General features: G+C 36.8%; 1 long non-coding RNA gene and 2 pseudogenes across 1 annotated transcript; all 3 read left to right on the top strand.

The window, feature by feature from the left end:
* Positions 1–1,493: 1,493 nt before the first annotated feature.
* Positions 1,494–5,187, top strand: LOC140523388 (uncharacterized). Its single transcript, XR_011973377.1, has 3 exons — positions 1,494–1,667; positions 3,789–3,953; positions 4,091–5,187. It is a non-coding gene; the product is annotated as an uncharacterized lncRNA (long non-coding RNA).
* An 11,358-nt stretch (positions 5,188–16,545) lies between these two features.
* LOC140524304 (bromodomain testis-specific protein-like) lies at positions 16,546–19,250 on the top strand (annotated as a pseudogene).
* Positions 18,523–26,660, top strand: LOC140522085 (bromodomain testis-specific protein-like; annotated as a pseudogene).
* Positions 26,661–27,639: the final 979 nt, after the last annotated feature.

The raw sequence follows: 27,639 nt of genomic DNA, 5'->3' as shown, positions 1-27,639 counted from the left end.
CAATGCAGTTTACCAAGCTACTTCATCCTAAACAAGACATAAAATAAATAATGTCTTAAATAAATAAGTTATGTTCAATCATTTGTAAATAAGTACACATAAATATAAAACAAACAAAAAAATTCCCGTATAGTATCATTTGAATGTAAAATTACAGTCTAAAAGGCCATGGAAAAGTACAATGGAATTGGTACTTTGTGAAGTATTTCTCCCAATACAGAATCAGCATGATGTAATGAATACAATAAGCCTCAAGTCCAGAAAGACCTGGTTTCAAATGTTGACACAGAGTTCATCTTACCTGACTCTGAGCCAGAGGTCTGAAATTGCCCCAAATTTCTTCACAAAACTCAGTCCTGGGGGCATCTATTTGACACCACTGATCTCTCCTCACCTTCCATAAGAATATAAGTTCCAGAGAAATCCTCTCTTTTTGCAGAGAGTATTTCCTTACCTGAAAATTCTTGGCGAATGAAATTTCAAGTTCATTCCCTTTTGCTCTTCCTTACATTACACTTTAGTATACAGTGATTTCAGAATAGTTCGTTGCTCTCTAGGATCTTTATCTTTTACTTATTTTCTTATTAATTTACGTAAAATTATTCAAGTCTTTCTACATGGAGGAAAGACAAAGTCTTCATAAGTCAGAGCACTGGATGGAACCTGTTAATCACATGAAATTCAGTAAGAATGAATACAAAATTATATAATTAAATACAAAATAGTTTCATAAGTATAAGTTGGAGGAAATAGAATTGGACAGCATTTTGTCTGAGAAGATGTTAATCTTAGTCAGTTCTAAACTGAAGCTGAGTTGGTACTGTTATCTGAGAACCCAAAAGCTAGTGTAATTTTGCATCCTATTCAGAGAAGCATAGCTTTCAAAACAGACAAGGTGAAAATCCCTGTGTACTCTGAAGTGAATAGATTGGCTTATCCTGATTAATTCATTTGTGGCTCTCACAGAATTATGACAAGTAGTAAGCACGATGCCTAACAGGAAGACCCTGGGGGTCCATGACTTGTGAGGATCTGTTAAAGGAACTAAAGATATTGATTCTTATGTCTTCAGGATTTTGAAGGACAGTCATTTTGAAGAAAGATGAAGCATTCTGTGCTTCAGACTGAGGATCAGAGCTCGGAGCAATGGATCAGAGTTTCCAAAATGTACATTTTTAGGGTGAATGTCAGGAAAAAATTGTTAACCAACAGAAACATCCTGAAACAGAATGCGCTCACTTGAGACGTGGTGGCCACCCCCACCTGTGAAGCCTTCAAGTTGAGGCTTGTAAGAGTTAGGTCCCTAAGAATTGATCAGGCTTGCCTTGGGTAGTGACTGAGGTTGCTTTCCATCTTTGAAATGCTATTATATTTTGGCTTTTCATTTTCAGTAGCCTGCATTTCTTTGAATCTATAAAGCTATTTTCCTTGCTTTTTCACATTCTATATTCCAGTTGAAGGTCAAATGTTGTTGCTGACTTTGGAAGGAAAAAAGATGATTTAAAATTTTCTGAAATTGTTGTCCCCAGGACGAAGAAGAGCTCATCTCAAAGAGACTTTTTTCTGGAGCTAAAAGCCAGAGTTGAACAAGGTGGAATTGTGAATAATCCTCTTGGAAGCAGAAAGAAAAAGAAGTAGCTTCTTCCCAAATCACTGAGATTTCTGAGGTATTCACTTTGATCACTTTCCAACCTAAGTCCATATTTTCAAAATCAGGACTGTGCTTCTTCATTTTGCTACATATTTGTCATCCTCAGTCCGGTACATCTGTCTACAGCACACAAGTCGGGACATGGCTGGTTATCAAAATCCGCATATGCTGTTTGTTATGCTTGGTTGTTCCTTTTTCCTTTTTCATTCAATGGCCATTCTTGAGACCCAACTCTACTTCAACTCAAAAAATCCCTGGATTTCAGTAATGCCTTTGCCTTTTCTGGTCAGAGAAAAGGGGGAGCTCATCAGTGTCATTCACCCCTAAATTAGTGGGAGAAAGGAATGCAAAGAGGTAGAAAGTGACACCTCCAAAACAAACCATTTTTATTCCTTGATTAAGCGATTCATCTCTTTGTACTTTTCACGAGAGAGATTAAGGGTTACTATATATATATATATACAGAGAGAGCAAATATATAAAAATAGAGCAAATTAATAATATATAATAATACATATATAATTATATATAATATAATAATATATAATATATATACATACATATATATGTATGTATATATACACACACACATATGTATATATTAATAATTTGCTCTATTTCACTTTGTGGTCTCATTCATGTCCCATGAAAGAGAAGTAAAAAATATTTGCCACAGAAAAACTTTTCTTAGATTTCTGACCTCTGGCTTTATCTGTGACCTGAATTCCTACATTCATTCTAATTCAACATTGCTCACCATGATAGGAATATATATTCATCAAATTCTAAATTTACAGTTTTGCATTTTCATATTTTCTTCAAAAGTTGTTTGAAGGAAATCATTTGTGTTGGTGGCCCCCAGTAATCCTTGGTTAATGGTGCCCTGGGGTGCTCCTTTTAACTCAGCTGAAACCTCCTCATACCCTCCTGCTACACTTCCAGAAAGGATGTCACAGCATGGAGCTTATAAGCTTTTTGATGTAACTCTTTCCACCAGTCCTGAATGGGGAACAATGCTCCTGGACCAGTTTTACTATGATACGAGTGCAATATGCACTTTTTACACTTTGGCCTCAGTAATGCTTTCATCATTCTTTTAAAATATGATGGTGAAGGGTAGGTTACCATCACTAGGAGAACACACTGCAGGTCTCACTTTTTCCATCCCGAAAATGAGAGGTTTTGACTTAACAACTTCTAAAAGATTTAAATCAGTGTTGCTGTGAAAACGCTACAGCTATCAGCAAAGAGAATTTTCTGAGGACTTCCACTAAGAAATTTATGACTTATCACTTCATTGTTCTGGAGATAATATAATTGTACCAAGACAATGATTCTAAACGTAGGACAAATGCTTGTCTTCAGCTCCTAAGAGGAATTAGCTATTGCAACAGCATGTTTGATTTGGAGTTTGAAGAGACGTGGTTTGAAACACTGCTACTACTACGTACTGAGTGTGACAATGGGCAGGTTATTCAGTAATATCTCCTACCGTAAGTCCTGATGTGTAAAATGGGGAGAATAATCTAAATATTTCCTTCTTAAGTGTGTTGCAAATTTTAGCCGTGATAATATATTGGAAGAACTTTCTAAAATACCTTAAAAGGCAACGTGGCATGAAGACTTCACACAGGCCTGAAAGGATTTATTAGAAGTGATGATTAGTGATAGGAGCAGAACCAGGAAAACTCTTTACACAGCAAAAACCACAGTGTGCAACGAATTTTTCTGGTACACTTAGTAATTCATTGCCATGCAAGTACCTAAAAGATTCTGAATGGCCTCTGGAGGCAAACCGCCTTGCACATCCTGAGACAGAAATACTGAACTGGATAACAGAATGAAGCAGACCATTTTCCTTTGGATTATGTTTTGTTTTATGGTTTCTCCCATTCATTTTAATTGTTCTCTGCAACGTGAAAAACAGGAAAATGTGTTTAATAGGAATGTACGTGTAGAACCTATATAAGATTGTACACAGAATCAGGGAGGGTGTGTGTAGAGAGAGGTGATGGAGGAGAAGGAAAGGGAAAACATCTAAGCTATATGGAAGTGATTCTAGAACACGGAAAACAAAAAAATAATTTAATATAAAAAGGCAATGTGTAAATATTAAGTATTTTTATTTTTATTGTAGCGCTTTGACTATCCAGTTTGGAATAGAATGGATAGAGCAAAGGAAATAAAATATGCTGAAAGGCACCTTCGTGGGACTAGAAGTTTACTTCATATCTTCAGATTGATGAAGCACTTTTAAGACCTGTTCTTTTTGAAAACTGAGTTGGACAGAAATGTGAAATAGGTGAAACTCCCTTAATTTAATTTTTTCTGAGGAAGCTCTGCTTCTTGGCACCTTGGCATTTATTTTGAATTACTAAGGAAAATCAGAATACATAATTTTGTTTTGAGTAACATTTTTTTTCTGTTTGTTATATTTAGATTCCTAACGGCAATGAGAAAGAAAAATGTCTGTTGAATAAAAATCTAATCCTACACGACGAAGTTGCCAAGCTCAAACTCGAACTAGACACAGTAATAATTAAGGATGAAGAAAAAGAATGTCATTGTATGGAAGATATAAAAGTTTGAAAAGAAAAGATTGAGGAGCTTCAAAAGAATTACAACTGAATGAAGAAGTCTTAAGAAAAATTACATTCCAGTGCAGTGGAAAAGTACATGATCTGACGACTGAAAATGCAGTTCTGAACTTTAAATTGAACAATGCAAAACAGAGACAGAGTAGAGAGAGTAATTGCATCATGAAGTTCCCATGCGATTTCTGCTGTTCTCGATCATGAGGAAAGTGAGTCATCAAACTAGCCCATGAACATTCCTTTCAGGGAGAATGAGATGAGTGGCTTTGTTTACAACACAAGCTATCATGACACCCCTAGCTTAAGAGAGAACAATGGTGTCCTTCCTCATGAGCTGTCTAAAGCTGAAAGAAAAACCAATAGTTTAGAGAATTAGCTGTCTGGTGCACGATTGCCTCAGGGAAAAGACACCCATTTAAAAAGCATACAGAGAGAATTAAACCTTGCCCAACAGAAGAAAAGGAACTTCAACACACAAATCAACTGAAAAAGGGGAAAGTGAACAAGTTACATTATCAAATGGGAATCTATCCAAGAAAGATTAGCACAAATTCAGAGTGAAAATATGTTGTTTCAGCAACAGCTTGAAGACACCCAAAAGAAAACCATGACTAAAGAAAAGTTCTTGACTGAATCCCAGGTACTGTTCATTGATCTCTTGAATATAGTTTGTGCTGACACTGAAAAACAAGTTCTTACGGTAGAATAGAGAAGTAAAGTGTTGACCAGTGAATGTATGTACTTAAGAGAGCAAATGTGTATATATGAAAATGTGAAGGCTGAAAGAGAGGTAGGGTTTTAAAAATTCTGCTTGGGTAAACATGTAACTTTTTGAAATGAAAGTCAAAATTGATTTGATGAAGATAATTTAAGCATTGAATTTTCAGCAGGCACGCAATATTATTAACTTTTACTGTCAAAATTTTGAAATGTAAGAAAGAAGAATGAGAAGCAATAGTATGATAAAATAATACAATAAAAATGCATAAGTAAGTGTGAATTTAATAATAGTAATGAAATGTAATACAGTAAAATACAGGTAATTAAGTTCATAAAAGTAAATACTTAATATATCAAATTAAAATTTTTATGAAATAGAAATAAATTTTCATAAAGAATATATTTATGTAGAAATAAATAAAAATAAATACATAAAAGTATAAAAATAAAATAAAAAAAATAAAGTGTCAGTATCATCTTTTAGGTAAGATGACTCACTTTGCTTAAAGAAATTGTATAGTCAATGAAATTTTTTTTTCATTAGCATAGATAGTGTTATCTCTTGGGCATAGATATTGATTAATTTATTATTCTCATTCCTTTCCAAATATTCCATTTTCTTAATGAAATACAATAAATTATTTGAAATGCTAAAACTTCTGAAGAATCCTACAAAATTTTGCTAGGAATAATGTAGCAATTAAAATCATATATCTCCCTTGAGATACTCGTGAGTATTACCGTTACCCTTTTCATAAGATTTTTAAAATATTCATCAGTCTGACGAGTTTTTATTCATACTCCTTTGAACTAGTTTTAGAAACATTGAAGAGTGAATCATATTTTTAGTGGAATTCCAATGACTAGTCTCTAATTTTCTTTAAAATTTAGGACAGTATTTCTATTAAAAGGAATATAATTATGCACTAAGCATTAATATTTTTTGTGTTAATAAACTTATTTTTTTTTTTTTTGCAGCTACAAAGTCAACCAGTACATATTTACTTTTTTTTTTTGGATTTTTTAAAAATTTATTTATTTAGCTTTTAACATTCATTTTCACAAAATTTTGGGTTCCAAATTTTCTCCCCATTTCTCCCCTCCCCCCGCCCCAATTCACTGAGCACTCTAATTGCCCCTATTACCGATCGACCCTCTCTTCGAACATCCCTTCCTTCCCTTGTCCCGATCTTCTCTTTTGAACTGTAGGGCCAGATAACTTGTTATACCCCATTACCAGTATTTCTTATTTCCTAATAGCAAGAACAATACTTGAGAGTTGTTCCTAAAACTTTGACTTCCAACTGTTCTTCATCCCTCTCTCCTCACCCATTCCCTTTGGGAAACAAGCAATTCAATATAGGCCATGTCTGTGTAAGTTTGCAAATGACTTCCATAATGGTCGTGTTGTGTAAGACTAACTATATTTCCCTCCATCCTATCCTGTCCCCCCATTGCTTCTATTCTCTCTTTGGATGCTGTTGCTCCCCAAGAGTGATGACTTCAAATTGCTCCCTCCTCCCAATGCTCTCCCTTCCATCATCCCCCCCACCCTGCTTATCTCCTTCTCCCCCACTTTCCTGTATTGAAGATCAGTATTCATACCAAAATGAGTGTGCATTTTATTCCTTCCTTTAGTCGAATTGATGAGAGTAAGCTTCATGTTTTTCTCTCACCTCCCCTCTTTTTCCCTCCACTGAAAAGTCTTTTGCTTTCCTCTTTTATGACAGATAATTTTCCCCATTCCATTTCCCCCTTTCTCCTCCCAATGTATTTCTCTCTCACCACTTAATTCCATTTTTTTTAAAGATATGATCCCATCCTCTTCAATTCACTCTGTGCTGTGTGTGTGTGTGTGTGTGTGTGTGTGTGTCTGTGGGTGTGTAATCTTACCAACTACTCAGATACTGAAAAGTTTGCAGAGTTACAAATATTATCTTTCCATGTAGGAATGTAAACATTTCAATTTTAGTAAGTCCCATATGACTTCTCTTTGCTGTTTACCTTTTCATGCTTCTCTTCGTTCTTCTGTTTGAAACTCAAATTTTCTTTTCAGCTCTGGTCTTTTCATCAAGAGTACTTGAAAGTCCTCTATTTCATAGAAAGAGCATTTTTTCCCCTGGACTAATATACTCAGTTTTGCTGGGTAGGTGATTCTTGGTTTTAGTCCTAGTTTCTTTGACTTCTGGATAATCACATTCCATGACCTTCGATCCCTTAATGTGGAAGGTGCTAGATCTTTTGTTATCCTGATTTTATTTCCCCAGTACTTGAATTGTTTCTTTCTAGCTGCTTGCAAGATTTTCTCCTTGACCTGGGAACTCTGAAATTTGGCCACAATGTTCCTAGGAGTTTCTCTTTTTGGATCTCTTTCAGGTGGTGATCCGTGGATTCTTTCAATATTTATTTTGCTCTCTGGTTCTAGAATCTCAGGGCAGTTTTCCTTAAAAATTTCATGAGAGATGATGTCTAGGCTCTTTTTATGATCATGGCTTTCAGGTAATCCCAAAATTTTTAAATTGTCTCCCCTGGATCTATTTTCCAGGTCAGTTGTTTTTCCCCATGAGATATTTCACATTATCTTCCATATTTTCATTCTTTTGGTTTTGTTTTGAGATTCCTTGTTTTCTTATAAAGTCATTAGCCTCCATCTGTTCCATTCTAATTTTTAAAGGACTATTTTCTTCAGTGAGCTTTTGGACCTCCTTTTTCATTTAGCTAATTCTACTTTTTAAAGCATTCTTCACCTCATTGACGTTTTGAAACTCTTTTGCCAATTGAGTCAGCCTATTTTTGAAGGTGTTATTTTGTTCAGCATTTTTTTGGGTCTCCTTTAACAAGGTGTTGGCCTGCTTTTCATGCTTTTCTTGCATCTCTCTCATCTCTCTTCCCAGGTTTTCCTCCACCCCTTTAACTTGATTTTCAAATTCCTTTTTGAGCTCTTCCATGTCCTGAGACCATTGAATATTTATTTTGGTTGTTTGGGATACGGAAGCCTTGACTTTTATGTCTTTCCCTGAGGGTAAGCATTGCTTTTCCTCATCCAAATGTATGGGAGGAGACATCTGCTCACCAAGAAAGTGACCTTCTACAGTCTTATATTTTTTCCCTTTTTTGGGCGTTTTCCCAACCAGTTACTTGACTTTTGGGTCCTTTGTCAAGAGTAGGGTATTCTCCGGGAATCTGTGAGTTTTCACTTCCTCCAAAGTGGCACAATCAAGCGTGTCCTGCTCTGGATGCAGAGAGCGATTTCTATGCCAAGAATCTTAGCAGATACTTCTCCACTGGCACTTGGCCTCGAGTTCCCAAGTCAGCACTTGGGGCTGATTTTCAGATAGGCTGGATGGCAGGGCCACCATTCAGTGTGAAGCAAAGAGCAGCTAGCCCAGGGCCTCCACCCAGGGCAGAGGCAAGACTCAGCTCTTCAATGGCCCCAGGGGTTTTTATGCTCCAACAAGGGAGCTTCCATAGGGGCTGCTGTGCAAGATCTGTGGCCACTGCCTGCTGCCAGAGCTATGGGGAAGCCATCTCCCTTCCTGGTCTGCTGATTGAACCCCATCACTGGCCTTTGGTGCCTGTGGGCCAAGGGGTCTGAGGCCTCACTGTTGCAACTGCAGATTCAGCCCCTGAGGTGTCCTCACTAATCTTATTTTTTAATTGTTTGGGCGTCCCTACTAATTTTTTTTAATCTCAGTATTTTTTATTGTTTTAATAATTATCCTTGCTCAGTGGCCAAAATTGCAGTTTCTAGAATCATTGCCTTTTATTTGTTGAATATGCATTGCCCCTTACAATCTACTAGCAGTTCTCATTCTCTCTGATTCATCATCAATTCAATGGGGAAACACGTCACAAAAAAATTTTTAAATTTTATTTTTAGTATATATGGTCATGAATTTGAATCCAGTCCTTCCATACTACAATTCAGTTTACTTGTATGTATTTAGTTAATTAGGTCAGTTTTATTTTCACAAGTTTTTATTGCCATCTTTCTGCTTTCTGCTTCCTTCAAAAATTTACTAGATGTTATTTAAATTTAGTGTTTCAAGGCACTTAATATTATCTAATAAGAGAAAAAAAAGCTTTAGTTCCTTTTATTTTTTGGTTTCATTTTCTCTTACTCATTGGTGCATTCACATACTTTGCTGTATGGTGAAGTGAAGATGATATTTTGTAGCATATCTCTCTTTGCATTTGTGACTGTGTATTTCTGTGCATATTTGGACATATGGATATGTGCATATGGATGAATATATTTATGTATGTAGAAACACTGACCTTGCAATACACTGTGTATACATAAGTGGGAAAACTACCCTATTTTTATTGTTTTCATTTTCTCTGTCCATTGCCTACAGCCAGACGTGTAATTCCTATTCTAATGGATAAGTGAATTGCTTTGAAGCCTTGGCAAAGAGAGTTGAACATGTGAAAGGTAGTTAACAAGGATATATGTTGCAGTTTTGGCTGCGAGCAAACTAAAACATACTTGTCAAGTGCTTTTACTAAGCCTGATAAGGATATCAGCGCCTATGTTCATTCTCCAGGGGAAACTATGAGAGGAACGAAAATGCATCCCTTTCTTATGCATGTCTTCCTCATTGTAAAGGCAGGGGCAGAGAAAGAAAGTAGTTCACGTTTCTGAAAAAGGGAAGGGGAAACCCCTAATGTTTCTATCAAATATAAAAACTATTGATTATTCCCACTCCATTACATCACCTTCCATGTCAATTTCAGATAAAAGAGTTTAGTCCCTAGGTAACTTTGGAGGTCTTTTAATTTTTCTCTGAAAGAGGTGATGGGGAAATCAGGTTGAATGCATTGCTTAATGGGGAGTACACTGAGCAAGAAGAAGACAGCATTTGATCCATGCTGAGTGGAGGTGAAGTTGTATAGTTAATTGAGGTTTGTAGTCTCAGGAGACAAGTTCCAATCCTTTTCTCTCTCAATGACTGCCTTTAGGACCGTGAGTAATTCATTTAACTTCGTTGGGCTTCAGTTTTCATGTTGGCAAAATGAGGTGCTTGTATTAAATAGTCCTTAAGATATCTCTAGCTGTAAATCTATGGTAATTATGAATATATAAATGAAGTTAAGTTGAAAGAGAAAATATTAATTTCTGTTCATTTTAAAAGTGTGTTCGTTTTTTTATGAGCTAATATCATGTCATGGAATCATGAACAGAAATAATTTGGAAATATTTCACTCAGGTTACAGTAAGAAAGCTTCAACAAGAACTTGCTGATTCTTTGTGATATCATTCCATGACAGTAGTTTCACAAGTTGCATCATTTTATCGAACTGATTTTGAAAATAAGAAAAAACTACAGAAGAAATTAGATGAAAGGAAAAGTAATGTATGTATGCATAAAATCTATAATTTCTCACTGGTTAAAGGAAAGTGTGTTGAGTGTGCTATTTCCTTTATTTCATCAATATTATAAATTTTCTGAACACTATGCCTGTCATTTACACTCACATAAAGCCAGACATAAAAACTCCACCAACTGTACACTTGAATTTTAATATATTAAATTAAATTATATTTAATAATTTTTTTAATTTTTCATTTGTAACATATTTCATATCACATAAAACAATTCCCACCTTTGGTCGGGTGATATCTCTTTTAAAGTGTTCACAATGTAGACCACAATGTAATTTTTTTTGGCAGTATCCAACTGAGATACTAATGATAACTATGTATGCTAACTTCATAAGCCCTTGTCCTAATTGTCTCCACATTCCTACTAAGAAGTAGACGACCTTAGCTTACTGTTGTTGTTCTAAACTCCTAAGCCTAATAGCTTAATTTTAGACTTGACCTTGGATGTTCCCCTACCAACAAGCTATAATTTAATTGATCTCGTATTAGGCTTACCACCCTTTTGACTAGAGGAAATTGCCACTAAGTGTTAGGACATTGCAGCGAAAAACAAATCTCCCCAAATTCCTGTCAGTTTCAGGCAGGAATAGATTGTCAACTTGCATTCACTGAGGCTTCGAGTCTGCCAGCTATCAGTGGGGAAATTGAGTCAGGAGAATCCTACCTCAGCCCAGGCTGTACAGCCGCTCTCCCACCCTTCCCATGAGATCACCTTTTTCAATTCCTATACAGGCTTAATGGCATCATGGATTGGAGGCTCAGATTACTATTTTGCTATCCATATATGGAGTTAGATTCAGAATAACAGTCACTTAGTAGTCTCATAGCATCTTCAAATAGCAAGTTGCAATGACCACGATTTCAGTTATGACTATAATTTCACATTGGCTAAGGCACATCTTTTGAGAGAAGTCTTAAGTGACTTCCATGCCGTTCTATACCTGTTTTAGTTCCCACTTAAATAACGATCATAAAAACAAATTTACCAATCAAACCTTAACCTTTCCATCAATGCCCATTTTACCCCAGGTTACCTGACTCTAGGAGGTTTAGAATAAAATGCATTTCCCCAATCTAACCATGTCTCTGGTGTAGTCTCAGTAATTAATTCTGTCAATTGTTTTAATGTTAAGTGCTTTAACATCACTTTGTAACATGTCCAATTATTCTCCCTATCTCTCCCGTCCCCCCACCCACTAATTCCCTGCATTCTGATTACCCCTTCACTCAATGAGCCCTCCCTTCCATCACACCACACCCTTCCCTTTTCCCCATCTTCTGTCTTATCTTGTAGGGCAAGATAAATTTCTGTACCTCACTACCTGTGTTACCTGTTTATGGGTTATATGCAATAATAATTATCAGCATTCCTTTCTACTGCTTTGAATTCAACCTTCTTTCCATCCCTCTCTCCTTCTCTCCCTCCCTCCCTCCCTACTCATCCCCCAGAGAAGGCAAATAATTTAATACAGAGTAAATACAGGCCGCTTTAAAGAAGACTTCTATAATAATCATGTTTTCTAATACTAACTATATTTCCCAGTATCCTGTTCCATTCCCCGGTATGTTTTATTCCTTCATTTAACCTTCTTCCTTCCCAAAAGTGTTTATTTCTAGTTATTCCCTTCTTCCATTTGCCCTCCCTTCTATCATTCCCCTCACCCCTCTTGTTGCCTCCTGTGCTCCATTCCTCTAGCATAACAGAGATTTTTATACCAATTTGAGTGAGCATTTAATTTCCCTCCTTTAGACGAATGTAGTGAGAGTAGCATCACTTACCCCCTGTCCTCTTCTCCCTTTTCTCCTCCATGGAACTAGATTTTTCTTTATCTCTTTATGAGTTATAGCCCATCCCATTGCATTTCTCCCTTTCTCCTCCCAGTATGTTACTCCCTCACACTTCAGGTTTTTTCTATATATTATTTTTGTAGATATCCTCTCTTCTGATTCAACACAGCCTGTACTCTTTGTCAATGCGTGTGTGTGTGTGCATGTGTGCATGTGTATACAATCCTTCCACCTACCCAAACACTGAGAATAGTCTCAAGAGTTACAAATAATTTCCTTCCAAGTAGGAAGATAAACACTTCAGATTTAGAGAGTTTTTTTATGACTTTTCTTTCCTGTTTATCTTTTGAAGCTTCTCCTGATTTTTGTGTTTGAAAGTCAAATTTTCTGTACAAGTCAGGTCTTTTCAACATGAATGCTGCAAAGTCCTCTATATCACTGAATGACCATTTGTTCTCCTGAAGTATTATACTCAGTTTTGCTGGGTAGCTCATTCCTGGTTTTAATCGCAGTTCCTTTGACTTCTAGAATATGCTTTTCCTAGCCCTTCAATCCCTTAATGATGAAGCTAACACATCTTGTGTTATCCTGATTGTATTTCCACAACACTCGAATTCTTTCTTTCTAGCTGATTGCTGAATTTCCTACATGACCTTGGAACTCTGAAATTTGCCATGATCTTCCTAGGAGTTTCTCTTTTCGGGTGTTTTTCTGGAGGTGGTAGGTGGATTCTTTCAATGTTTATTTAGTCCTCTCGTTCTAGAATATCAGCACTGTTTTCCTCAATAATTTCATGGAAGATAATGTCTAGGCTCCTTTTTTGATCATGGCTTTCAGGTAGTCCAATAATTTTTATATTGTCCTCCCAGGATCTATTTTCCAGGTCATTTGTGTTTCCATTGAGGTGTTTCACATTACCTTGTATTTTTTCAAACTCTTTTTTGTTTGTTTTCCAACTTCTCGGTTTATCTTACACTCATTCATTTCCCTGAACTCAGTTCTCCGTTTCAGAGAACTGTTTTGCTCACTGAGCTTTTGAACCTTCTCCTTCTTTTGCCTAATTCAACTTTTTATTGCCTCCTTCTCCTCCCTGGCTTTTTGGACCTCTTTTCCCAATCGAGTCAGTCTCTTTATAAAGGTTTTATTTTCCTCAGCATTTTTGTGGTTGTCCTTGAACCAGGTGCTACCTTGCTTTTCGAGTTTTTCCATTGCCTGAGTCTACTTTAAGTTCAGTTTGGAGGCCCTGGAGGCAGAGGTCTTAACTTCCTGTGACAGTAAGTCTTGTTCTTTCTTGTCTGAAAGGATGGGAGGAGACAGCTGGTCACCAAGAATGTAACCTTTGATGGTCTTACCTTTGTTCCCTTTTTGGGGCACTTTCACAGCCATTTACTCTCACTCAGGGATGACGTTTAGATCAGCTGCTCCCTACTGCCAGAGGCTTTCAGTTCAGCTTCTTGAACAATGGACCCAGGTTACTTCCCACCCTCTGTGGCTTCCCGTGTCTGCTCCTGGCCTCTGCCATCACTTTGGGCTATTGCTGAAGAAATCCCTTTACCTCTCCCCAGCTGGGAAATCCCTCCCCCATTGACTTTGGGTGATTTCTGTGTTGCTTGTGGGTTGAAGTAAGTGGGATCCTCCCTGTTAGGAGCTCTTCCCAGAGGTCTGTTCAGGTCCTCTTCCTCCCAGTGCCGCGTGGCCAGGGTTGAGCTCTGCTCTGCTCAGCGTCCTGTGAGATAGACCTTTCCTGTAAGCCTGCAGGTTGCCTTTGACTGGAAACCTCTTTTGCTCTGTTGTTCTGAGACTTCTGTTGCTCTACACTTTGTGGAGAGACCTTTTTACCGTTATTTTGTGGGCTGTAGGGGAAGTGCTAAAGTATATGCATCTTCCTACTCCTCCATCCTAGCCCCACCCAATATTTAATCATTTCACAACATTCACTCTTTATGTGGTTGCCAATTTTGTTTTTCTAGCCTTACACAAAGAATCAGGTGTTTTTCCAACTGCCAATAATAAGTAAATCATTTCTATCATACTTCATATTTAGAAGGACCTTTACATTTATTTCCTGATTTATTCCCCCAAACAGCACTGTGAAGTAGAAATTATTTGTCTCCTTCTCTTCGAACTACTCCTTGAATAAAAGCAAAATGTCATTTCGTCAAAATTTGTAAATATATAAATTACACATGCAAAATGCCATTGAGAATGAAAGTAATTAGGTGGAGAATCTCATTATTATCTTCTACCTTAATCAAAGTGACCTCACCATGCTGATTTCCAGCTCCATACGTTCAGCACCCTCTTCTTCTCACTTAGTTACACTTCCCTATTTAGTATACCTATCTAAAACCTATCTACTCTTCACTTCAAGGTGCCTTTGAATTACAAAAGTATGATTCTTTTGCCATAACGCTTTTTGAACTTTTCATACCTATTGAATTCTTAATCTCCTGAATTCCACTTAGATTTGGACAAACCATAATTTAGTGGTTAACTTTATACTGATTTCCTTATGGTGTTCACATCTGTTAACAAATTATCATGTCCTGATTCTAAGTCTGTTTTTTTCAACTAGATTGTGGTTCCTTGAGGACAAGAATTATTTATTCTTCATTTACTCAATAGAGCTTCCTTTTCCCAGAGTGTTGGCAGTATAAGTAAGTGTTATTACTGTAATAGTAAAAGAAGTTGTAGTAGTTGTTCTAGCAGTAGTAGTACTAGTTGTAGAAAAATAAGAACAAGGAAAGTAAATGTTTATTTGTTGATTTTACCATGAATTGAAAGTTTACCCAACATTAAATTTGTTCTAAGGCAATAATGGGCCTAAAGCATTTTTTTGTTTTTCTGGTCTTATTTTTTATGCATTTTCAATTTCCCAGAGACCCAGTGGCAAAATAGAAATTCAGTATAAAATTATTTCATTCTCAACATTTTTAGTATTAGAAATTGTTACGATGAATGTGAAGTTAATCGTAGAATAACATGGCAGTCAAAGTCTCACAACCTGCTCCTTTTATTACTATAAAATGCCTTTCTCCATAATCAGTTGCTTTCCCACAGTTACATGTATTATGTAGTAGGCTATTTATCATGATACCAGCCCAAAATTATAGAAATAGATATTTCTGATAACGTTCAAAACACAGTTTCAACCTAGTATCCATCGTACGTGGAAAACTAAGCAAAATCTATGTCAAAGCAGTCAAAAAGAGAACTTTGGATGGTGAGAATTTTCAGAGATACATTGGGGAATTTTGTATAGAGATTTGAACCTAGACTTACAAAGATCTGCCTTCATATATGGTCTTACGTGCGAAGGCATAGCAAGGAAGCAACAATTTAGATTCCATCTCTGGCAACATGAAATTGGTCATTTAATTCACACTCAGGGGAAAGTGGCACCATTTCTTGTCTAATTTTCCTGATGATGAAAATGTTCACTACGTAAGACTTCAGTGAAATGATAGTTACTTTCTTCATCAAAACTTATTTCATCAACCAGTGACTGTTAATTATGCAAATAGTACTATGATAGATTCTGAACAGGTTACAAAGACTTGGTGTAAGACATGGCCTCTTACCTTGAAGAATTTTCAATCTCACTGGGAAGCCAATACAAAACAGAGGAAATTCATTTATTATACAAGGTAGAATTTAAAGAAGTATTAAATAAATGCTATACCTGTAAGTATTTATATAAAGGAGAGATTATTATAGTTGGAGATTAGCGCAGGTGATGTTGATCCATTACTGGGTTTCCAACGCCAAAAATATTCCATATAAATTTGCTAAGTTAGTATCTCTGCTGGAAGAACAATTGCCGAATACCTACATTATATATGCATATATCTATATATCTATATATATATCTATACACACACATGCATATATATGTATATATGCGTATGTGTGTATATCTGTTCCTCTATATATATGTACACAGAAACATATGCATGTGTACATACACAAATTGTCCAAAATCTGCGTCTGACTGTGACTTTTACCAGATTTTGAGTCCTACCTCAGTCCATTGCCATCCACATGATTTTCAACAAATGGCTTCCTGTTTCAGGCCTCTGATTCCTCATTTATTCCATGATGTGCTAACTCATCTCTAGTATCCCTTTCTGCTCTCACAATCTATAGTTCTAAAAGACTAAACTGCACTTCTGTTACACACCTAGCAATGGATATGAATTGGACTGAATAGTTGTTGAGGGTCCCTTACAATTTTGAAATGATATCCTTATTCCCTTTCGTTTTCAGTAGCCTCCTTTTCTTAGAATTTTTATCTCTTTTCCATCCTTTTTCACATTCTATATTCCAGTTAAAGTTAAAATGTCTCTGCGGAATTCTGAAGAAAAAAGTGATGAAAAACTTTACAATATTGTTCTCCCCAGGTTGAAGAAGAGCAAAATGACACTCAAAGACAAAGGCAGAGTCTGAGTGTCAGTTCTTTGCAAGATGGAATTCTGAATAAGCCTCCATGAGTGAACAAAGAAATAGAAGCTACTACTTCCAAAATGAGTCAGGCTGGTCACCATTTCGAGTGAGCAGTAACGCCGATGGGTGAGTGGCGATACAAATACATGGAAGACAACACTCCATCAGGAAAAAGCTGTTCAGAATGTCTCTGTCAAGCCAACAGATGGCTATTGCCAACCCCCTTCCACCAGAGTACATAAATGCCAGAAAGACTGGCCTCCTCACAAACCAACTGCAGTAATTGCAGAAGATTGTCCTGAAGGCTCTATGGCAGCACAGTTTCTCTTTACCCTTCCAGCAGACTGTGGATGCGGCCAAGCTCACTCTCCCAGATTATCACAGCCTCCTAAAGCTCTTGGGACATAAATAATATGCGGAAGCCTCAGAATGTATAGAAGACTTGAAAATATTGTTTTGCAATTGTTTTGCAAGCCAGGTGATGACATTGTTCTAATGACACAAGTCTTAGAGAAACTGTTTCTGCAAAAACTGTCTCAAATGCCTTCAGAACAACTAGTGGCAGGTGGAAAGGAAAAAAAATGAAAAGGTACTCAACAATCTTCAGGAGTTTCCACTATGAAAGAAAAACCATTCCCTAAGGCATCAGAAAAGGTAGCTAAACAGCAAGTGATTCCATCTCCTCTATGTCCTCAGACGTTACTTTCTGCATTGCACATTGCTAAACTAGCTCCACCAAGCTATAACACACAAGCTGTAACATAAGTGAAAAGGGGTGTGAAAAGGAAAGCAGATACTATAACCTGTATAACGTGGATAGATACAGCAAGTAGTGAATCTTCATCAAGCCTGGTTGAGCACAAATCTGCTAAAATACCACTTGTAATAGAAAAAGTAGTGAAGAATATCATACCAGATTCTCAGCAAAAATATAGAGTTGGGAACATGTTAAATTAACTGAGTAATTAAAATACCGTAATGAAATTCTTGAAGAAATGTTTTCAAAGGACGAAGTAGCATATACTTGACCTTTCCATAAGCCTGTTGCTAGTACTGCTCTAGGACTCCATAAGTACAATGATGTTGTCAAAAATCCAATGGACCTTGGCACAACTAAAGAAAAAGGTATAACCAGAAATGTAAGGATGCACGTGAATTTGCTGCAGATGTTCAGTTAACGTTTATGAATTGCTGCAAGTATAACCCACCAGATCTTGAGGTGGTAGTGATGGCAACAACACTTCAGATGTTTTTGAGATTCAGTTTCCAAGATCACAGATGAACCCATTGCAAGAATGTCTATGTGCTATATAGAAAAGGATGTCACCAAAGCATTCTGTAGAGAAAGTAGCAGTGATGCTTGCCAGGCCTAGAGGCCTGAGGGCTACCCGAGTCTTCTTACCTCTATCCCGAGGTCTTCGGTTGGCCAAACCGGATGCTCGTATGAGAGAAAGAATGTTCCAGAGTCGAACAAGGGTTGAGCTTTATTTCAGGGTCTAGTTACAAGTGCAGGGGAATTCTTCCTTAGGAGGGAACGAAGAATCTCCCAAGGAGGCAAAGATCTTAGAATAAGAGATTGGAAGTAGAAGTATAAGTGGGGAGAGAGGGGGAGGGGAGAGAAGAGAGAGGAAAAGCTGAGCCTTGTTGTCCTCACCACTCCGCGCCCCTCCGCCCAAGAGAGCTTTCAGGCTTTCCTGATCCTACTTAAACCCTCCAGCAGCATAGTTTGCATCTGAATTCCGGGCTGTTAGATAACAATAGTGTGCCCAGATCCGGGACAATGTCGAGGGCGGGGAGAGCTCTCTCCCATCACGTTTCTCACGGGAAGAGGCGGAAATACACGAGATAGCTCGGTTCACCTCGATTCCCAGTCGTTTCCTGGGGGGTCTCGTGAGAACTCTAAGATTTAGAAGTTCCCACCTTTACCCGCCCGAGACTGTCCACCTGGAATTGAGCTTCCATCCCCAGCAGATGCTTCCTTTGAAGACAACTCTTTTGGAGAGTCTCCTGATGAGAGAGTGCAAAACTGCAAGAGCAGCTTAAATGTGTTCATCAACACCTGCAAGTTCTGTCTGAAGGACCTTACCAAAAGCTGAAGAAAAAGAATAAAAGATCTAAAAGAGAGAAGCAGAAAGAAACAAAAAAAAAATGTATCAATAAAGATGAAAGTGAAAGGAAAAAAAATTAAGCAAATAACTACAGAAAAAGCTGAAAAATACCCTGCCAAACATTTCAAGGAACAAATGTTGGCAATAAATCTGAGGAGGAAGATAATGCTAAGCCTAGGAACTATGATGAAAAAAGGCAGTTAAGCTTGGCTATCAACAAACGCCGCAGAGATAAACTTGTGTGAGTCGTCCATATAACAGAGTTAGGAGAGCCATCTTTACTGAATTCTAATTCTGATGACATAGAAATTGATTTTGAAACACTAAAAGCATCAATCCTGAGGGAAATAGAAAAATACGTTATGGTGTGGGAAAGAGACCCAGGAAATCTCACACTGTGAAAACACAAGTGTCCAAGGCCATGCGGGGGGCAGGGGGGTGCGGGGCACAAGGTTGAGCCAGAAGAGCAGCAGCAGTGACGGCGGTGGCAGCAGCTCCTCAGGCTGGGGTAGCAGCAGCAGCAACTCGAGCTCTTCTGATAGCAGGGATTCACGTTCAGGTTAGTGTCCCTTTTCCATCTCTCTGTGTAGGTGGCACACCTGTTCCTTGAAAGACCAGAACTGTTCTCTTTATGGAGTATTTGTTGCATCCAACAGGAAGGTGTGATTTGTACTGCCAGGTCCATTTGCCTTGCTTTCTATCCCAATCTTTCCCTCCCACCTTCAAGTATGTGAACTTGTATAAGTCTCTCATAGACTGGTAATGTCCCAGAGATAATTAACAGTTGATGAAAACAGAGACGATTGCTTAATAAAAAGTTTGAAAATGTGAGATCTCCATCAACTTATCACAATAATAAAGGGTCGCTAAAGGCATGTCACTTCATAGTGACTGTGACTATCATCTGGTTCCTCATGGTAAGCAAGCCTAAAAAATGTTGTCTCTGGTGTGGGATACTTCATTCATAAATCCTCATCAGCAAAATGGGGAGGATGACTACAAATATGTCTCTCAAAAGGTTCATCAAAGTTTTAGGTGACATGATGTTTTGAAAGTACTTTTGAAAAACCGTAGAAGGCCCACATAAATAATTAGGTTTTGCTATTTTTATTGTAACATCGTGACTAATCCGTGTGGGATAGAATGGATAGTGCAAAAGAAATCAAATATACCGAAAGCAGACAGCTTTGTGGGCTGAAAATTGCAGTCCATATTTTCTGACTGATGAAGCACTTTTAAGACCTGTTCTTTAGGAAAATTGAGTCTGACAGAAATGTGAAATAGATGAAACTTCCTCAGTTTACTGAAAACACTATCCTTCTTGGCCTCCTGGGGTTGATTTTGAATTTCTAAGCAAAACTCACAATTCATGAATTTATTTTCACTAACATATTTTCTGTTTATTATGTTTGGGTTCCTGTTAGGAATGAAAAAGAAAAATATCTTTTGGATAAAAATGGAATCATACAGGATGAATTTCCCATGTTCAAAGTGGATGTAGATGCAGAAACAATTAAGGATCAGGAAAAATAAAATCAATATGTAGAAGACATTGAAGTTTTAAAAGCAAAGAATGATGAACTTCAAAAGGAATTACAACTGAATAAAGAAGCATTAATTAAATTCATATTCCACTAGGGTGGAAAAAATAAAAGTTCTGACAACTGGGAATGCAGTGCTGAACTCTAAATTAAACAATGCAAAGGGAAGGACAGCAGTCTAGAGAAAGAAATTGCATCATACTGTTCCCTTCTGATTTTTGCTCTTCATGCTCATGAGCCAAATGGGACATCAGAGAGAGCTCTTGAACATTCCTTTCAGGGACAACGTGAAGAATAGCTTCGTTTACAACACAAACTAAGTCATGACTTTTCTAGCCTAAGAGAAAACCGTGGTTCCCTTTGTTAAGAGCTCTCTAAAGGTGAACATAACCACTAGGTTAGAAAAAGAGGTGTACCATGTACATGATTCCCTCAGAAAAAAGACATTCATTTGAGAAAGCATACAGAGAGAATTACACCATGCAAAACAGAAGGCAAAAGGAATTTGAAAACACAATTGAGCAGGAAAAGGATGAACCGATCAAATGCGTTGTCAAAGGGGCATGGTCAAGATGCTGGAGTAGAAGCATGCACCTCTAGCACTCTCCTCCCACAGCCCATTAGATACGTGTAAAAATTAAATCTAAACAAACTCGAGAGCAGCACAAGCCACAAAATGTAAGATTGAAAGAGATTTCCAGCCCTGAGTAGCCTTGAAGTCCACAGAAAAGGTCTGTCATGCTGTGCAGAGTGAACAACAGAATAGGTAGCACAGTGACAGGGACAAGACTGGAGCAAGCCTCAAGAAAGCACCAGCAGCAGCTGCAGGTCCCATATTCCTCAACTCACAAATGCCAAAGACAGCTTCAAAGGTCAGTGAGAAAGCTCTTTCATTTGGGTGAGAAAGGAATGCAGCAGTCTAGGTGCAGGACCCAGGCAGCTGCATCTTCCATTGTTGGAGCCCTGGCCTAAACCCCTGGGTGAACTGAGAAACTGATGTGGATCTCAATCCTGAGTGGGGACCTTGGGGTTAGAAGGAATGGTAGCTGGTGTGGTGGAGCTAGTGGAGTCTCTGTAGAGGGAATACTGCTCACTGACCAGACCAGAGGCCAGGAGAGGAATCAATCCCTCCCCCTTATTTTTGCCACCTCGCAGGAACTGAGAACTTACATGTAACCAGAGTAGACCCTCCTCTTGAAAAAGGATTCAAAAGTCAAGAAACTGGCTGGGGAAAAGTTCAAACAAGGGAAAAACCATGAGTATAAAAGACTATTTTCTTTGCGAACGGGTATTTCTTCCATTCTTTGGATGAGGAAGAACAATGCATACCATCAAGGGAAGTCAAGTCTTCTACATCCTAAACCTCTAAAATACATATGCAGTGGTCTCAGGCCATATAAGAGGTCAAAAATGATTTTCAAAATCAGCTAAGAGAGGTGGAGGAAAATTGGGAAGTGTTATGAGCGTAATGCAAGAACATCATGAAAAACGAGTCAACAGCTTGCGAAAAGACAACCAAAAAAATACTGAAAAATTTAGCACCTTTAAAAATAGACTACCTCAAATGGCTAAAGAAGCCCAAAAAGCCAATGAGGAGAAGAATGCTTTAAAGAGCACAATTAGTGAAATGGAAAAGGAGGTTCCAAATCTCACTGAAGAAAATAGTCCTTGAAAAATCAGAAAGGAGCAGATGGAAGCTATTGACTTAATGAGAAACCAAAAAATTACAAAACACCACCAAAACAATGAAAAGTAAAGAAGATAATGTGAAATATCTCACTGGAAAATCAACTGACCTGGAAAACAGGTCCAGGAGAGACAACTTAAAAATTAAGGAACTACCTGAAAGCCATGATCAAAAATAGAGCCTAGACATCATCTTTCATGAAATTATCAAGGAAACTTGCCCTGATATTCTGGAACCAGTGGGCAAAATAAATACTGAAGGAATCCACCAATCACTTCCTGAAAGTGACTTGAAAAAAAAACCCACCTAGGAATATTGTAGGAAAATTCCAGAGATCCCAGGTCAAAGAGAAAATATTTCAAGCAGCCAGAAAGAATCAATTTGAGTATTGCAGCAATACAATGGGGACAACACAGGATCTGGAAGCTTCTACATTACGGGATCAAGGTGCTTGCAATATGATATTGCAGATGTCAAAGAAAATAGGACTAAACTGAAAGATCACCTAGGAAGTGAAACTGAATATAACACTTTAAGAGAAAAAAATGGTCATTCAATGAAATCGAGGACTTTCAAGCATTCTTGACGAAAAGACCAGAGCTGAATAGAAAATTAGACTTTCAAACACAAGAATCAAGAGAAGTATAAAAAGGTAAACAGTGAAGAGAAATCATAAGTTATATACTAACCTGAAATATTTACATTCTTACACGGAATGATAATATTTGTAACTCTTGAAACTCTTCTCAGTATTTAGGTAGTGGAAGGGATTATACACACACATACACACACACACATAAGTAAATATATATGTATATATGGAGAGAGAGAGAGAGAGAGAGAGAGAGAGAGAGAGAGAGAGAGAGAGAGAGAGAGAGAGAGAAAGAGAGAGAGAGAGAGAGGGAGAGAGAGAGGGAGAGAGGGCAGAGATTGACTTAAATAGGAAGGGATGATATCTAAATAAATAAAATTAAGGTAAGGCAGAGGTGAGAGGAAAAAAGTGAAGCTTGCTCTCATCACGTTTGATATAAAGAGGGAAGAACATGCAAACTCAATTTGGCATGAAAATTTATCTTACACTACAGGAAAGTACGGGGGAAAGGGATAAGTAGGGTTTGGGAGATGACAGAAGGGAGGGTAAATGGGAGGAGGAAGTAATTACAAACAATCAGTTTTGAGGAGTTTTAGAAATGACTCTTGTGAATTGTTTTTTCACATAACTGGGAAATAAGAAATGCAGGTAATGGGGTGTAGAAAACTGTATGGGGTATAGAAATGTATCTTGCCCTACTGGAAAAGAGAGAATATAGAGATATGGGAAGGAAGGGGTGTGATACAAGGGAGGGGAGACTGGGGGAAGGGGTCATGAGAATGTACACTGTTTTGGGGTGGGGGAGGGGAGAGGTGGGGAGAAAATTTAAAACTCACAATCTTGTGGAAATGCATGTTGAAGATTAAAAATAAATAAATAAATTGGGAAAAAATACGCAAAAATACATCTTGTCAAAAACGACCTTATCCAAGAAATACGTGCCCAAATTCAGTGTTCAAATATGTTCCTTCAGCTACAGCATGAAGACACCCAAAAGACAGTCATCCTTCAAGAAAAGCTATTGAGTCTTGCCCAGGTACAGTTTCTTGATCTCTTCAATAGAGTTTATGCTGATACTAAAAAGGAAGTTCTTGTGATAGAAGAGAGAAAAAAATTGTTAAATCAGTGAATGTAACCAATTTAAAAAGCAAACATGTAAATATGAAAATGAGAAAGCTGAGCAGAGGTAGATCTTTAAATAATGTATCTGATAAGCATTTAACTTTCAGAAATGGAAGTTAAAGTAATTTTGATCAAAATAATTGAGGAATTTGAATTTTCAGCAGGTAGACAATTTTAACTTTATTGTAAAAATTCTGCTATGTAAGAAAGGAGCATGAGAACCAATAATATGACATATGATAAGAAAATAATGACATAATAGTCTCTAAGTTAATATGAATGTAATAAATTAGTGGAATAAAATAAGCGTAATTAAATAAAGAAATGACAATAATCTTAAATAAAAAATAAAATAAAAAATGAAATTATACAAATAAAATTTTAAAATCATCTTTTAGGCTAGATGGCTCACTTTGCTGAAAGAAATTATGTACCGCATGAAATTTTGACAATAAATATTGATAGGGGAAATCATTAATGCAGAAGTACTGATAAATTTATTGTTCTAACAATATTCCTAATGTTCCATTTTAATACTGTAATGGAATAAATTATTTGAAGTGCTAAAACTTAAGAAAAAGTCTACAATGTCATGCTAGGAATAATATCACAATTCAAATCAGACATCTCTTTTGAGATACTAGAGCATATTACCATTACATGTTTTACAAGAATGTAACCATGCTGAACAATCCGAGTAGTTGCAACTCAGACTGCTCTGAACTAATTTTTGAAACACTAAAGATTGTATCATATTTTTAGTGAAATTCCAAACACGAACCACCACTTTTCTGTAAAACTGAGGACAGTAATTCTGTTCAAAAGGATTTTGTTTATGCATGTAGCATTAACTTTTGGGTGTTACTGATCTTATTTTTTAATTGTGCTTCCCTAGAATTTTTTCATTTATCTCCATTTTTTTTTATTGCTTTGACACTTATTCTTGCACAGTGTCCAAAATTGCAGACTCTGGAAGATAATCTTGATTTATGAAATCAGTAATAGAAATTATTTCGACATATTTCTATCAGGCTAAAGTCAGATACCTGCAACAAAATTTCGTCTTTCCCTCAAATATCAATTGCAGACAGTAGTTTCACAGCAAGTCACATCATTTTATCGAATTGATAATGAAGATCAGAAAAAACTACAGAAGCAAAAAAATAAAACTAAAATCAAATTACGCAATTAATAATTTGTCCCTGATTAATGAAAAGTATATTCAGTATGATGTTTCTCTTTTTTCACCAATATTATAAACGTTCTGAAAACTACTACTACTAATACTAATGCTACTGCCAATGCTACCCCTACTACTAGTACTACTAGTACTACTGTTGCTGCTACTACTACTACCACTACTACCGCTACCACTACTACAACAACTCCTCCTACTCTACTCTTCAACTTCAAGAGACTTTTGACTGAATGTTTTCCCAGGCTCCTTTTTGGACTTTTCACCTGTCTTGACTTCTTAATCTTCTGAATTCCACGTGTCATCAGATAGCACATAATTTAGGATTTAAGTGTATATTCATTATGGTGTTCACATCTGTTATCAAACTATCATTTCTTTTTTCTAAGTCTTTGTAACTCAACTAGAAAAATGTTCCTACAAGACAGGGATTACTTATACTTTGTCATTTTTGAAAGAATTCCTTTTCACAGCATGTTAGCAGTAGAAGTAATTTTATTATTGTAGTAGTAAAAGTAGTACGAGTAGTTGTGATAGTAGTGGTAGCAGTAATTCTAGTAGCAGGAGTACGAGTATTAGCAGTAGTACTAGCAGTAGAAGAACAAGAACAAGAAGAAGAAAACGAAAGATTTATTTGTGGATTTTGCCATGAGTTGAAAGTTAAGCTAAAATTAAAATTGTTGCAAGGTGACATTTGGACTAAAGCACTTTGAGTTTTTCTAGTCTGATTTTTTTAAACAAATTTTCAATTTCCCAGAGCCCTCAATGGCAAAATACATATTCCATATATAATTATTGTATCGTTACTATTATTATTTTTGGAAATTGTTACAATGAAGGCAAAGTTAAGCGTAGAATAACATTGCAGTCAAATTTTCCTAAAGAGTTCACTTTATTACCATCAAGTAGATTTCTCCATTCTCGGTTGCTTTCCCATATTTGTATGTAATTATGTATGCTATTCATCATTATGCCAACCAAAAAAGTATGGAAGTGGATAATAGCGATGTTCTTCAAAACACATTTTCAGCCTAGTATCCATCATACGTGATAAAGTAAGTGAAATTTAAGCCAATGTGGTCAAAAACAGAATTTTTGAGGATGAGATTCTTTTCCACTTAGAGGTACTTTGAAGGAATTATGGATAGAAAGTTGAGCCTGGGGTTAGAAAGATCTGATATCAAATGTTGCCTCAGATGCTATCTGTGTGATACAAGTCATTTAATCTTTCTCATTTGGGGGATAATAACAACAGCTGTTTCCCAGGATTGGTGTAAGAATCAAAAGAGATAATAATTGTAAATCTCTTAGCTTTGTGGCCTTTATTTTAGGCATATATTAGACACTTAATAAATGCTACTGTCTCTGCTCCAAAAACATAGTGACTGACCATTCCCAATTATGTAAAACTAATCACGGCCTCCCACATTTTCATAAGCACTTCCTAATTTTAAAAAAGTGTTCTCTTCACCTTGTTCATTTCAGTTTACTTGTCTTAACTAAGAAATTATTGTGAGGGCCAGTCTCATTCCTATGGAAACTTTTTTCTTTTGCATTTTCATGTTTCAGAAATTTTTCTAAGTTTCAGAAATCAGTATAGCAAAGAAATAAGCTTTGTTTTCCATTTAACTCCCCTATCACTCATTGTCTTCATTTCCCTCCTTTTAGGAGCACACTGATGGAAATAATAACCTTCCAAAGCTTTTGGCTTCAGGCTGCAGTCAAAAAACTAGGTGTGGACCGAGCCCTCGAAGGTAAAGCAAGGAAGCAATAAGTTGGAGTCCATCTTTGGCAGTACAAATTACCTCATTTTATTTGTGATCAGGGAAAACTGGCACCCTTTTTCGTCTAATGTCTCAGAGCATGCAAGTTTTCAGTATGTCAGCTTTCAGTCAAATTACAGTTTCTTCCTTGTTCAAAACTTACATCATCAACTAGTGCATGTTAATTATGCTAATTGCACTATAGTAGGTCCTCAGTAGGTTGCAAAGGTTTTGTGTAAGACATGCCCTTTCTCCTTGAAGAATCTGCAGCCTCAATAGGAAGCCAATGCAAAATAGAGGAATTTCATTTTTAATATAAGATAACACATAAACAACTATTGAGGGAATGATATACACATAAGTATTTATAAAAGGGAGAGATCACTACAATTGGAGATTACAGTGGATGGGATTAATCCAGTGGTGTTCTTCTTAACACAAGAAACACTCCATGCAAATTTGCGGAGGTAACACCTCTACTGGAAGAGCAATTGCCAGATACTTAAATTTTATGCATGCAAATGTACTTATGTTTTTATGGATCAACTATCCTATGCCATCTGTTACGTCCTCAGTTGTAGCCATACATAAATGAACACATTTTATGTACCCGTGACTAGTGCCGCTCATATTCCTTAAAATGAATTCTGTTTCCTCATTAACCAGTTCTTAAACATGGGTTTTATCTCCTCTGATTGTTTTCCCATGGTACTGGCATCTTAACACTTAAAACACAGTCTTTCTGTGATCCTTCTGCTTTTTTTTAGAACGTCTTCAACATCTATATAAACACAAAAAGCCATACCCATATCAACACATCTTTTTTATTCAATACTGTAGAGAAATCTTTGGCAAAGTCATCACATATAATATAAAGAATTACGTCCTAATTTAGTTATTAGTTTCTATTTGTATGCGTATTTTCTTCAACTAAGATTAGAAACTTAAAAGGTATTGCATATCTATGGCATCTTTCTCTCCCTTTATAAAACGTGCCTAATTCTAAGGACCTCCCAGAGCCAACATGATAAATGTAATGCAGTCAACAT

Source organism: Notamacropus eugenii, chromosome 2, assembly GCF_028372415.1.
Source record: "Notamacropus eugenii isolate mMacEug1 chromosome 2, mMacEug1.pri_v2, whole genome shotgun sequence".
In the NCBI taxonomy this organism is placed as follows: domain Eukaryota; kingdom Metazoa; phylum Chordata; class Mammalia; order Diprotodontia; family Macropodidae; genus Notamacropus; species Notamacropus eugenii.
This window is presented reverse-complemented; position numbering and strand designations above follow the sequence as displayed.